Source organism: Mus pahari, chromosome 21 (assembly GCF_900095145.1).
Source record: "Mus pahari chromosome 21, PAHARI_EIJ_v1.1, whole genome shotgun sequence".
NCBI classification, from domain to species: Eukaryota; Metazoa; Chordata; class Mammalia; order Rodentia; family Muridae; genus Mus; species Mus pahari.
The window spans coordinates 9,101,654-9,114,203 of record NC_034610.1 but is presented as its reverse complement, the minus strand read 5'-3'; the positions used below and the strand labels follow the sequence as shown (position 1 = coordinate 9,114,203).

The window sequence follows — 12,550 nt, the reverse complement described above, 5'->3', positions numbered from 1 at the left end:
TGTGTGTGTGTGTGTGGTGTGTGTGTGTGGTGTGTGTGTGTGTGTGTGTGTGTGTGTGTGTGTCTGAAATGTAAGGTCAGCAGAGGCCAACAGTATTTCAGGAAGCTGTGGCCTGGCCCAGTCTCAAGGCCCCCTTACATGGGAGTGTATGGGTGTCTGAAGTCCAGTTCAGAAGGTCAGCTGAAGCTGTGTTTGACATCTTACCAGCAATGGCCTCTTGATTCCACCCAGTCTAATCCATTCTGTTTGCCTTTTCTTTCCCTGACGAATACAAACATGGACAGACTGGTGAAAGGCACATACTAGATGGTCAGGCTGTCACGTGGGCTCACATGTCATTGCTCACATGTGTTCATGTGCTCACGTGTGCTCACGTGCTCTTTGCTGGTGCCACCTGCTTTCTGTAGTAGGTTGTGGTTTTCCCTTCCGGGTCAGGAAGTGGAGCGGGTGTTATGACCTCACATGGGGAACTTATTCTGCTTGCTCAGGCCGATGGGGACTGAATGACTGTTCCAAGTTATGGTTAAGTGGAAGGTTTTATTTGTAGATATGAGGGAGAGACCGGTCAGGCATCTGGAAGCGTCCAGAGCAGAGAGAGAAAGTAGACTGAACGTGGCCAGTAGACTGGACTTGACCATGAGAGGAGAGAAAGAGACATCCAGGGGAGAAGGGAAAGGGAGGAACAAATATTAGAACCCAGCCAAAACATCAGGCTCATAAGGAGTCTCTGTGGGGAGAGAAGCTTCCAGACTGAAGAAGTTTAGAGTGGGAGGGGCTGCTATATGGAGCCAGGATGCTAGGATGGACTTTGAAATGTGTAACAGGTACTTGGGATCTGGAGGAAGCCTGGAGACCAACATACACCATGCACTTTGGTAGGTTAGTAGGCACCACAGACAGCCTTTCGTCCCCTCTGCCAGTAATAAGAAGATGGCTCCTATGGTGGAGGGGAACCAGCGCCACAGATTCCTAAGGGATGCTGGCTTTAGTCTAGCCACTAGAGTTTGACCACGACAGAGAGGAGCAGAGGTCGCTCCTTTGTTATGTTGTTTCAATTGTCACCAGTTCAAGATAACCCCATATCAGAGCGCCAGATGCCAAGGTGAGGTATTCCAGTCTCACAGTAACAGTAGGTTCCCACAGTGAGCACAGTGCTGTCTGTCCTCGCCGCAACACGTACGAGCAACTTAAATTTTCACCACAAGCCCTTACCACCTTCTGAGAGTAAACCAGAAGTCAGGAGGTGAACAGCCCGAGTTGGTGCAGGGCTCCCAGGTGTCCCCAGGGACTAGGGATTCTCTTCCCGTGTTCTAGGATCGGGTCCATCTTAGCTTACGGTTGAGAAGAAGTGAAAGAGCAAGTGCCAAAGGTCACAGATCAAAGGTCACATCATCCTTCAAAAGGCTTTCTGGGTTTATAGGCACAACTACCCTTGGCTGCGGGACAGCTGAGAACAGTGCAGTCTTGGGCAGACCGCGTGCCTCAGTTCTGAATTTCTGCGGCTGTGGCTGGAGCTGCTCTCTGCAGAAAGAGAAGGACCACGGTGAAAACGCAAGCCGCTCACACGCGCCGCAGTGAGAACAGACACCGGGGCTAGAGAATGATCATGGGCGAACACAGCAAGGCGTGGAACTCTGAGGGGAATAAGAGGATCCGTAGCTGGATGTGAGATAGCAAAGCTAAACAATGAAGACCGGGGCTCTGAGGCAGCCACAGCAGGCCAGTGGGTGTCCCAACGCTTCTGAGAAATAGGTAAGGCATTTTTACATAGCCTTGTCTCACACGGGTGAATGTAACAGACAGCTGTAACTAAGGACGGCTTCTACCAAGAATCCTCTACCTATTACAGGAGACCACCCAGACCACCCCAAATTATCCAAGAAAGATTGCAGCTGTGTCTTGGTGGCTGTGTTAGAGTTAACTCTCTGCCATGGTGAAGTTACAGGGTGCTCATGCAACTGAGAGAATGACCAGAGCTTGGTACAGACAGCAGCGCTTGAGCCACTTGAAGTCTAGAGGTCAGAACACTGACCAAGTGACTAAACAGCAGATATTTGAGGTCAACGGCTAACAAGTCACAAGACAGGGATGGACGGGGCTTCAACACCCCAACTAGGTGAGCCCAGAGAGTAACCAGACTTTGTCCAGTTTCTGCCATAGTCCCACAAAAGTCCCCAGAAAACCCCACTAGTGCCCGCTCTATAATTTGGATTGTCAACAATGGGGAAGAATTTAGAGTGCCCATGTCCAAGAAGAAAAGGGCTGTATGGCCTCCAGGGAATGACTGATGAGGACAAGGGCTCCAGTTCATTAAAGGAGACACTGGAGGAAGGCTCTGTGTTGTGCCGACACCCCTTGATGGGAAACAATGAATCACTCTGCCCCAGAGTGATTCATGATGACCTTCAGAGAGGCCTTTGAACATTTGGATGACAATTCCTCCCTCCTTCCCTCCTCCCACCCTCACTCCTCCCTCCTCCTTCCTCCCACCCTCTCTCCTCCCTCCTTCCTTCCTCCCATCCTCCCACCTTCCCTCCTTTCCTTTCTCCCACCTTCCCTCCTTTCTTCCCTCCCTCCCTCCCTCCCACCGACCCTCCCTCCCTCAATTCTTTTCCTTTCTTTTCTCCTTCTCTCCCCACCCCTCATTCTTTTTCCTACTAAGGATTGAGTCCAGGGCTTTGTACATGCTAGACAAAGGCTCTGCCACTGAACTATTTCCCAAGTCCTCCTTTTAATTTTTCAATTTTGAGGCAGGATCACACTAACTTGCTGAGACTGGCCTTGAACTCACTCTGTAGTCCAGACTGGCCTTGGACTTTCCCAGTATCTGGGACTGTGGGTGTGTACTGCTGCACCTCATCCTTGTTTCTTTTCTGTATTGTATGCAAACAGAATTATACAATGACCAAAGCAAGTCCTATCCTGAGAGCTGCAACCTTCAGGGAAGCCGCCCATGTGATTAGCAGAAGCTTTCTGTTTTGTTTTGGGTCTGCCGGTTCTGTTTTGTGAGAAAGGATCTTATTATATAGCTCGTGACTGTACTAGAACTAACTCTCTATAGACAGGCTGGCCTCTAACTCACCGAGATCTGCAAGCCTCTGCTTCTCAAGTGCTAGGAGTAAACATGATAGAAGTAGGGGAAAAACTCTTATGAAGTCCTCCATGAAAGGCAATTGTGACAAGTTCCTGATTAGACAGAAACCGTTCCATCTCCAAGGGAGAATCCTCAGTGTAACTGTAGCTTCATAGAATCAATTGGGTAGTGTTCCTTCTGTTTCTATTTTGTGGAATAGCTTGAAGAGTATTGGTATTAGGTCTTCTTGGAAGGTCTGATGGTATTCTGCACTAAAGCCATCTGGTCCTGGGCTTTTTATTTTTTTATTTTTATTTTTATTTTTTTTTGGGTGGGAGACTTAATGACTGCTTCTGTTTCTTTAGGTTTTTTTTTGGGTGGGAGACTTAATGACTGCTTCTGTTTCTTTAGGGGTTATGGGACTGTTTAGATGGTTTAACTGTTCCTGATTTAACTTTGATATTTGGTATCTGTCTAGAAAATTGTGCATTTCATCCAGATTTTCCAGTTCTGTTGAGTATAGGTTTTTATAGTAGGATCTGATGATTTTTTTTAATTCCTCAGTTTCTGTTCTTATGTCTCCCTTTTCATTTCTGATTTTGTTAGTTTGGATACTGTCTCTTTCTTCTGGTTAGTCTGGCTAAGGGTTTATCTATTTTGTTGATTTTCTCAAAGATCCAGCTCCTGGTTTTGTTGATTCTTTGTATAGTTCTTTTTGTCTCTACTTGGTTGATTTCAGCCCCGAGTTTGATTATTTCTTGCCGTCTACTCCTCTCGGATGAATTTGCTTCTTTCTGTTCTAGAGCTTTCAGTTGTGCTGTCAATCTGCTAGTGTAAGCTCTCTCCAGTTTCATTTTGGAGGCACTCAGAGCTTTGAGTTTTCCTCTTAGCACTGCTTTCATTATGTCCCATAAGTTTGAGTATGTTGTGCCTTCATTTTCATTAAATTCTAAAAAGTCTTTAATTTCTTTATTTCTTCCTTGACCAAGTTACCATTGTGTAGGGCATTGTACAGCTTTCACATGTCTGTGGGCTTCCTGTTGGTTTTGTTGCTGTTGAAGACCAGCCTTAATCTGTGGTGATCTGATAGGGTGCATGGGGTTATTTCAGTCTTCTTGTATCTGTTGAGGCCTGTTTTGTGACCAATGATTATATGGTCAGTTTTGGAGCAGATACCATGAAGTGCTGTGAAGAAGGTATATCCTTTTGTTTTAGAATGGAATGTTCTATAGATATCTGTTAAATCCATTTGGTCCATAACTTCTGTTAGTGTCCATGTGTCTCTGTTTAGTTTGTGTTTCCATGATCTCTCCATTGCTGAGAGTGGGGTGTTGAAGTCTCCTGCTATCATTGTGTGGGGTGCAATGTGTGCTTTGAGCTTTAGTAAAGTCTCTTTTATGAATGTGGGTGCCCTTGCATTCGGAGCATAGATGTTCAGAATTGAGCGTTCTTCTTGGTAGATTTTTCCTTTGATGAGTATGAAGTGTCCTTCCTTATCCTTTTTGATAACTTTTGGTTAAAAGTTGCTTTTATTCAATATTAGAATAGCTACTCCAGTTTGTTTCTTGGGAACATTTCCTTGGAAAATTGTTTTTTAGCCCTTTACTCTGAGGTAGTGTTTGTCTTTGGCACCGAGGTGCATTTTCTGTATGCAGCAAAATGTTGGGTCCTATTTATGTATCCATTCTGTTATTCTATGTCTTTTTATTGGCGAATTGGGTCCATTGCTATTAAGAGATATTAAGGAATAGTGATTGTTGCTTCCCGTTATTTTTGATGTTATTTTTATATTTGTGTGTTTATTTTCTTCTGGGTTCGTTGAAAGAAGATTACTTTCTTGCTTTTTCTGGGGTGTACTTTCCCTCCTTGTGTTGGTGTTTTCCATCTATTATCTTTTGTAGGGCTGATTTGTGGAAAGATATTGTGTAAATTTGTTTTTGTCATGGAATATCTTGGTTTCTCCATCTGTGGTAATTGAGCGTTCTGCTGAGTATAGTAGCCTGGGCTGGCATTTGTGTTCTCTTAGGGTCTGTATAACATCTGCCCAGGATCTTCTGGCTTTCATAGTCTCTGGTGAGAAGTCTGGTGTGATTCTGATAGCTCTGCCTTCATATATTACCTGACCCTTTTCCCTTACTGCTTATAATATTCTTTCTTGGTTTTATGCATTTGGTGTTTTGACTATTATGTGATGGGAGAAATTTCTTTTCTGGTCCAATCTACTTGAGTACTGTAGGCTTCTTGGATGTTTATGGGTATCTCTTTCTTTAGGTTAGGGAAATTTTCTTCTATCGTTTTGTTGAAGATATTTACTGACCCTTTAAGTTGAGAATTTTCACTCTCTTCTATACCTATTATCCTTAGGTTTGGTCTTCTCATTGTGTCCTGAATGTCCTGGATGTTTTGGGTTAGGAGTTTTTTTGCATTTTGCATTTTCTTTGTTGTGTCAATGTATTCTATGTATCTTCTGCACCTGAGATTCTCTCTTCTATGTCTTGTATTCTGTTGGTGATGCTTGCATCTATGATTCCTGACCACTTTCCTAGGTTTTGTATTCCAGGGTTGTCTCCCTTTTTGATTTCTTTATTATTTTATTATTATTTTTTTTTATTTCTTTTTTTCTTTATTTCCATTTTTAGATCTTGAATGGTTTTGTTCAATTCCTTCACCGGTTTGGTTGTGTTTTCCTGCAATTCTTTAAGGGTATTTTGTGTTTCTTCTTTAAGGGCTTCAAGCTGTTTACCTGTGTTTTCCTGTATTTCTTTAAGGGAGTTATTTATGTCCTTCTTAAAGTCCTCTACCATTATCATGAGATGCGATTTTAAATCAGAGTCTTGCTTTTCTGGTGTGTTGGGGTATCCAGGGCTTGCTGTGGTGGGGGAACTGGGTTCTGATGATGCCAAGTAGCCTTGGTTTTTGTTGCTTATGTTCTTGCTCTTGCCTCTTGCTATCTGGTTATGTCTGGTGTTAGCTGGTCTTGTTGTCTCTGACTGTGGTTTGTCCCTCCTGCAAGCCTGTGTGTCAGTACTCCTGGGAGACCAGTTCTCTCTTGGAGGAATTTGGGTATGGACAGCTTTGACACAGGGTCAAATCCCGGGTGCAGACAGAAACCAGAAGGATCCTGTCCCCGGCTGTTCCTTGGTTCCTGTGCCCTGATGGCTCAGGGTGGGTCCTCTCTGAGCAGAAGTGGTGGTCTCACCTGAGCTCTCAGGTGAGTCAGCACTCCTGGGAGACCAGTTCTCTCCGGGAGGAATTTGGGTAAGGAGAGCTGTGACACAGGATCAGCTCCGGGTGCAGACGGAAACCGGAAGGATCCTGTCTCAGGCCGCTCCTCAGTTCCTGTGACCTGAGGGCTCCAGGTGGGTCCCTCTGAGCAGAAGTGGTGGTCTTACCTGTGCTCACAGGCGTGTCTACACTCCTGGGAGACCTGCTCTCTCCCAGTGATATTTGGGTTATGGAGCGCTGTGGCACAGGGTCAGCCCTGTCTTAGTTTGTGATCTGTTGCTGTTATAAAACATCCTGACCTACAGCAGCTTGGGGAAGAAAGGGTTTATTTATTTCAGCTTATACTTGTACCACAGCCCATCACTAAGGGAAGTCAGGGCAGGAACCACGGAGGATCACTGACTTGCTCTCTAGATCATATTTATATTCTCTCTCTGCTTCTTTCTGTCACTCTCTGTCTCTGTCTCTCTCCGTGTGTGTGTGTGTGTGTGTGTGTGTGTGTGTGTGTGTGTGTATGTGTGTGCTCACCTGCTATCCTGGCATTCACAAGGAGTCACGTGATGCTACTCCCACCAGGCAACCATAAGACTACCACCACAATTTTTGAACCAAATTTGAAGCATGCTTTATTCAGTACTGACCAGGATGAAAGAGAGATACTGGTCAGATCCATTCCTGGGATGCCCAGAGAATGGCTGGAGATCATGTTAGTCAAGTGCTTATATAGGCACAGCCTATAAAGTTACATACTTCCTCCATCCCCTTTCCAAGGGGAGCAAGCATACAGCCTGACATGCCTCCTGCCTGCATACCTCCCACCTACATATGATCAAGCCCATCCTATGCAGTTGGGGCAACCAACATTATTTACATTTCTGTTTTGATCTCTTAAGCACAGTCATTTAATCTTTTTTTTTTTTTAAAGATTTATTTATTTATTATTTTTGTAAGTACTGTAGCTGTCTTCAGACACTCCAGAAGAGGGTGTCAGATCTTGTTAGGGATGGTTATGAGCCACCATGTGGCTGCTGGGATTTGAACTACGGACCTTTGGAAGAGCAGTCAGGTGCTCTTACCCACTGAGCCATCTCACCAGCCCCCTAGTCATTTAATCTTAAAGCATGACTTTAGCCCTCACACTGCCTCAGCTTCCAGAGTGCTGGAATTAAAGGTGTGTGCCACTGTGAGAAATGTTCTGTTGTTATTGTTTATTTGTTTCTATTTTGTTGTAAATTTTTATTTCTATCAAAGGTAGCTAGCCCACCAGGGGGCCTCTATTCCATAAATCTCCCTCACCTCTGATCTTTTCACCCTGTAAAACTTTTATGCAGCTTTTTACATCTCCCCCAGCTAGTAAGATGTTTTTGTATAAAGACCCCACTGCATTCCCAGAGCTTGGTGACCCTACTCCAAGTCCGTTCCAACCTTCCTTCATTTCTTTTGTACCATTGATCTGAAACTAGCAGCTGAGAAAGATTGTGAGGTCAGACCACAGCCAATGGGGGAAAAGACACAGTCACCAAGTGGGCTAGACCAGAACCACGTGCACTTCCTGCCCCACCCCCACCCCATGGTTGCTGGCCCTGTTTGGTTTGTGCAGCACACTTCCTTTTTTTATTTTTATTTTTGGTTTTTCGAAACAGAGTTTCTCTGTGTAGCCCTGGCTGTCCTGGAACTCACTCTGTAGACCAGGCTGGCCTTGAACTCAGAAATCCGCCTGCCTGCCTCTGCCTCCCAAGTGCTGGGATTAAAACACACTTCTTACAAAAAGAAATTGCCTTGCCGGGTTACTTTAAGTGTGTGTGCTCTTTGTTTGCTTCTAGCAGCACTGTGCCCAGCGCAGCTACCTGACTCAGGCAGCCCATGCCCACCCGTCAGGGAGCCAATTTATTGTTCTCAACATTATCTTTTTTGAGATAGGGTCTTTCACGGAGCCTGGAGCTCACTGGCTAGGCTAGTTGGCTGGCAAGCCACAAGAATCCTGTCTGTGTCCTGCAGTGCTGGAATTACAGGCCAGCTTCTGTGCCAAGCTTTTTATATGATTTTGGGGGATCTGAACTTAGGCCCTCAAGATTGCATGGCGAGCACTTTACCAAATGAGCCATCTCCCCATTCTCTTACACCCAGCCTTTCGTGCCATTTGTTGTTGTTATTGTTTAACTTTAAAATATTTGATCAACATGAAATAATACAATAAGCTACGTCTTCTAACCAGCAGGCAGACAGCCAGGAGCCATGAGTAGCAGTGCTAGAAGCTGCAGCAGGCATGTGGGTAATTGTGGGGAGCTTTTAGGAACAGCTAGGGAGCTGTATGGAGCTGCAGAGCTGCAGAGGAGCCTGGAGGAGCGCAGACCAGTGCTGCGAGCTGGGAGGAGCCCCCCCTCACAGGTACTTGCTCAGCGGCTCCACGACCGACTGTAAGCCTTGACTAAGTTACATGCACATTTTACAAATGGCACGGGGTTATGTCTGCTGCCAGAAGCCTCATGTTGATAAGGAGAGAGCTGGCCAAAAGGTAAAGTATGTTAGCTCCGTACAGTGCCATAGCCACGGCGTCTCACAGAGAAAGAGGCAGGCCTGTATCATATCCAAATGTGGCCAAGGATTTTGTTAAATTAAAATGCAAACAGCAGAAAAAGTATAGAGCAATCTGACTACGATTACAAACAGACAAACCTGTCCATGAGTTAAGAGACAAACAGCCAGTCAGACAGAGGTCAATATCACAAAATACAACCTTGGCCTTTGGCCCGTTTGCAAATGTCAGTGGAACACAAACTCTCTCTGCTTCCCAGGCTTCGGCCACAGGGTGCTGGCTGATTTTCTAGTCTCTCATCTGACACCCCCTCACCCCTACTGCCACCATCCAGGCTTGCTGGGAACCCCAGGCTCTCGCAGATTGCTTCAGTGGCTTGGAACATCCCTCAAGTTCAAACCCAGATACCAGTTCTCCACACCAAGTCCAGATCCTTCTGCAGGAACAACCAAACCGTAAGCCCTGTGGTAAGGAGATGCAAACCACAGCCCAGGCCCTGTTAACACTGCCTCCCATCGGTGGGAAGTCTGTGAAACCAAAGATCAGGACGATCCACAGTTTTGTCTCTGGCTTCTTGCCACAACACTGGCACCTAACAAAATGCCAATGTGTGCATAAAGAAAGCACCCAGGAAGAAGGTCAATGCAGGGAAACAAGGGACCCATAGAGAAGCCTTCATGACAGAAAGGAATTGCAGCTGCAGTTTGTGCCAGCATCCCTGGTAGAAGCCCAACGCAGTACAGACTTTGTGTTTTATGGCTTTAAAAGATATTCTGCAAACGTGACTCCAGGAGTACAAACTGGTTTCAGGTGATGGATGAACATGGGCTTCGGATCAGTCTGTGAACGGAGTGTGTGATCTTTGAGAGTGCTGAAAGATGTGGTGGGCATAGTGAGTGTGATAGAGTACTAAGTCTGGTGGCAGTACTGAGTGTGATGGGGTACTGAGTGTGTGACAATACTTAGTCTGGTGGGAGTACTGAGTGTGAGGGGATATGGTAGGAGTATTGAGTGAGTATGATGGAAGTACTGTGTCTGGTGGGAGTACTGAGTATAATAGAGTACTAATTGTATGGGAGTGCTGAGTGGGATGGAAGTACTGAGTGGGATGAGAGTACTGAGCATGAGGAAGTACTGAGGAAGACAGAGAATCTGTTGATTATTACAGGCAGGCTTCTACATACCACAGATTTGTGGAGTGAGTTAATACTGTATTTTCAGAGTTTCCTGGTTCTCCCTTCCTCTGAGTGGTTAGTGACGATGGAGTAGACACAGTGGGCAGTCCCTCTGAGGCAGTGCACACCGTGTGGCTCCTCTGGCAGGGGAAGCCTGACCCTCAGGCCCCACCTGGAAGGAGCTTGGCATGTTAGACTCTCCCCACCCTGCAGCCCCCGTGGCTGGTACAGGCACCTTGCTGTCTCAGATGTCAGGCCTGTCCTGTCCACAGGCACAGGTCTGGTGTCATGTGACTCTTCTCTGAACACCCTGCCTGGGGTGACATTCCTCCGTGGCTGGATGTACGGCTCAGACTGACGCTCTTCTTCATCACTCCCTCCCTCCCAGAGTTCGGGAACTTTTTTTTTTGTTTGTTTAAGGGTAGAATTGGGGAGAGGGAAAGTAGACTTTGTTTTTTAGATTTGGTGGTGACTGGAAAGAAAGCTGGTCCTGGTGACACCTACCAGTGACTTAAGTCTGAACTTCTTGAACAGAAGGGAGAAAGACCCTCCTCCACAGCACAGAACCATCATCAATGGAAACATGGCGGATTGGTTTCTCTGGGCTAAGTCCACGAGCAATCAAGCTGCTGTTTGGAGCGTCCCACTGAAGATGATGTTTTATTTTGAAATTGCCTAGTATTCTTTCTGAGGAGCCTAGGGAGGTCATTTCTCCAGAAGGAGCCCTGGAGGTCACACCCACCCTTAGAGCCTTCCTGTGAATGAATCCCTGGGGCCATCCATGACTTCACCTTATTAGCTCTTATTGCCCCGGTGTTACTGAGAGATAAGACTGGCTAAACCGTACTTTGGACAGCAGACTTTTGGCACCCGTCACCAGAGCCAAGTCCCAGGGTGCTGTGCCCCTCCAAGGACATCAAAGGTGGGTTCTAGGGTCTGGAGCGAGGTATATAGGTGACCTGGGGCTCCACAAAACACTGCAACCTTGTAGTGGCTGAGGGAGACTGGAGAGCCATGGTGTGACTGAAGAGGGAGCTGTCTAGGATACATAGAGAGAGATTTCTGCTGCCCACGGGCAAAGGCTGGATCTGACACAGGTAGCAACAGTCTCCCTTCTTACTAAGACTTCGGAAGTTCGCTGTCATTTCTCCGTCTTCTGTGAATGTGTGGGGGATATCACGGGCAAACCCAACCTGTCAGGTGACTGATCTGTTAGGGAGAAGCCTTGGTAGTGGCATGGCCTGGGCCCTCTGTGAGAAACAAAGGCTGTGGCCGAGTGAGTCAGAGCTGGGGACATCAGGGGCCTGGCTTTAGACCTTTAAAAGTCCATGGGATGGCAGACAGGTAGAGAGACTTGGTTAGAGCTGGGGATGGCTCCGTCCACTTGCTGACCTGGAAGTGCTTTTCCCTAGGTCCTGCTACTTTCAGGGATCAAACAGTTACAACCTCAGCGGCCAACCCTGTGCAGGACCCCATTTCTAGTGAATCAGGGGCCACCTGGGGTCTGAGGGTAGCAGAAGACCTGGGAATTAAACCTCACCTGAGCAGCACGGGGTGAGGCGGCATAGGCTGTGTAGAGGTGTGTGGTTGGTGGTGAGGATTGACTCTCAACACAAAACAGGGAAGAGCTGAGATTGAGCCTGCATATCCATCACTGTTTCCTTGGAGCCTAGGTGCAGCAGAAGTCGGCAGGGCTGTGAGGGAATGCATCATCTTCATACATGCTCAAGGACAGCAGGCTTCCATCTCAGCTGGGGCTCTTCTTGGTTCTCCATTATCAGCAAAGGAGTGAATCTGGCACATGGAAGGGGGGCGCGAAAGGCAAGAGAACAAGGCCAGGTGGAAGGCGTTCTAGAGCCACTGGTGGATGAACCAAACCCTGGGAGCTCAACCCCTTTCTCCTCTGCACTGAGAGATGTATGTGCAGGCACACATAGAGAGACATACAGATCTATACATACACATGCACAGAGACACATATAAATACACACATACATACACATACACACAGATGAACTTGCATAGAGATACACAGATACACACACAAGGACACAGACACACAGATATTCACAGACACACACAAACATACAGATACAGGCACAGACACACATGCATATACACAGACACATACACGGATACACACATACACATACAGGTGCATACACACAGATGCATACACATAGACTCACACACAGAGAACACAGATACACACACACACATACCTACATACACACACACAGACACACACACAGACACAGACCACAGACAGACACACACACAGACACACTCAGACACAGACACAGACACACAGACACACAGACATGCACACACACAGACACAGACACACAGACACACACATACACACACATGCACACACAGACACAGACACACACACACTGACACACACACCGACACACACACACACACACACACACACACACACACACACACACACACTGAGCTTAGGTATTGTTCTTCAGTAACAAGTCTGAAGAAACAGAAGGACTAGATGATCAAGCCCTCTGGTCACCTCTTCTTTGA

The 12,550-nt window shown here is 46.6% G+C and overlaps 1 protein-coding gene across 1 annotated transcript in view; it reads left to right on the top strand.

Annotated features, from left to right (window-relative positions):
• Positions 1-9,227: 9,227 nt before the first annotated feature.
• Unc93a (unc-93 homolog A) overlaps positions 9,228-12,550 on the top strand; it is a 26,114-nt gene continuing 22,791 nt past the window's right edge. The window contains exon 1 of the mRNA XM_029533134.1: positions 9,228-9,301. The gene's annotated coding sequence lies outside the window, so the exon portion shown is untranslated. The remainder of the gene's footprint in view (positions 9,302-12,550) is intronic.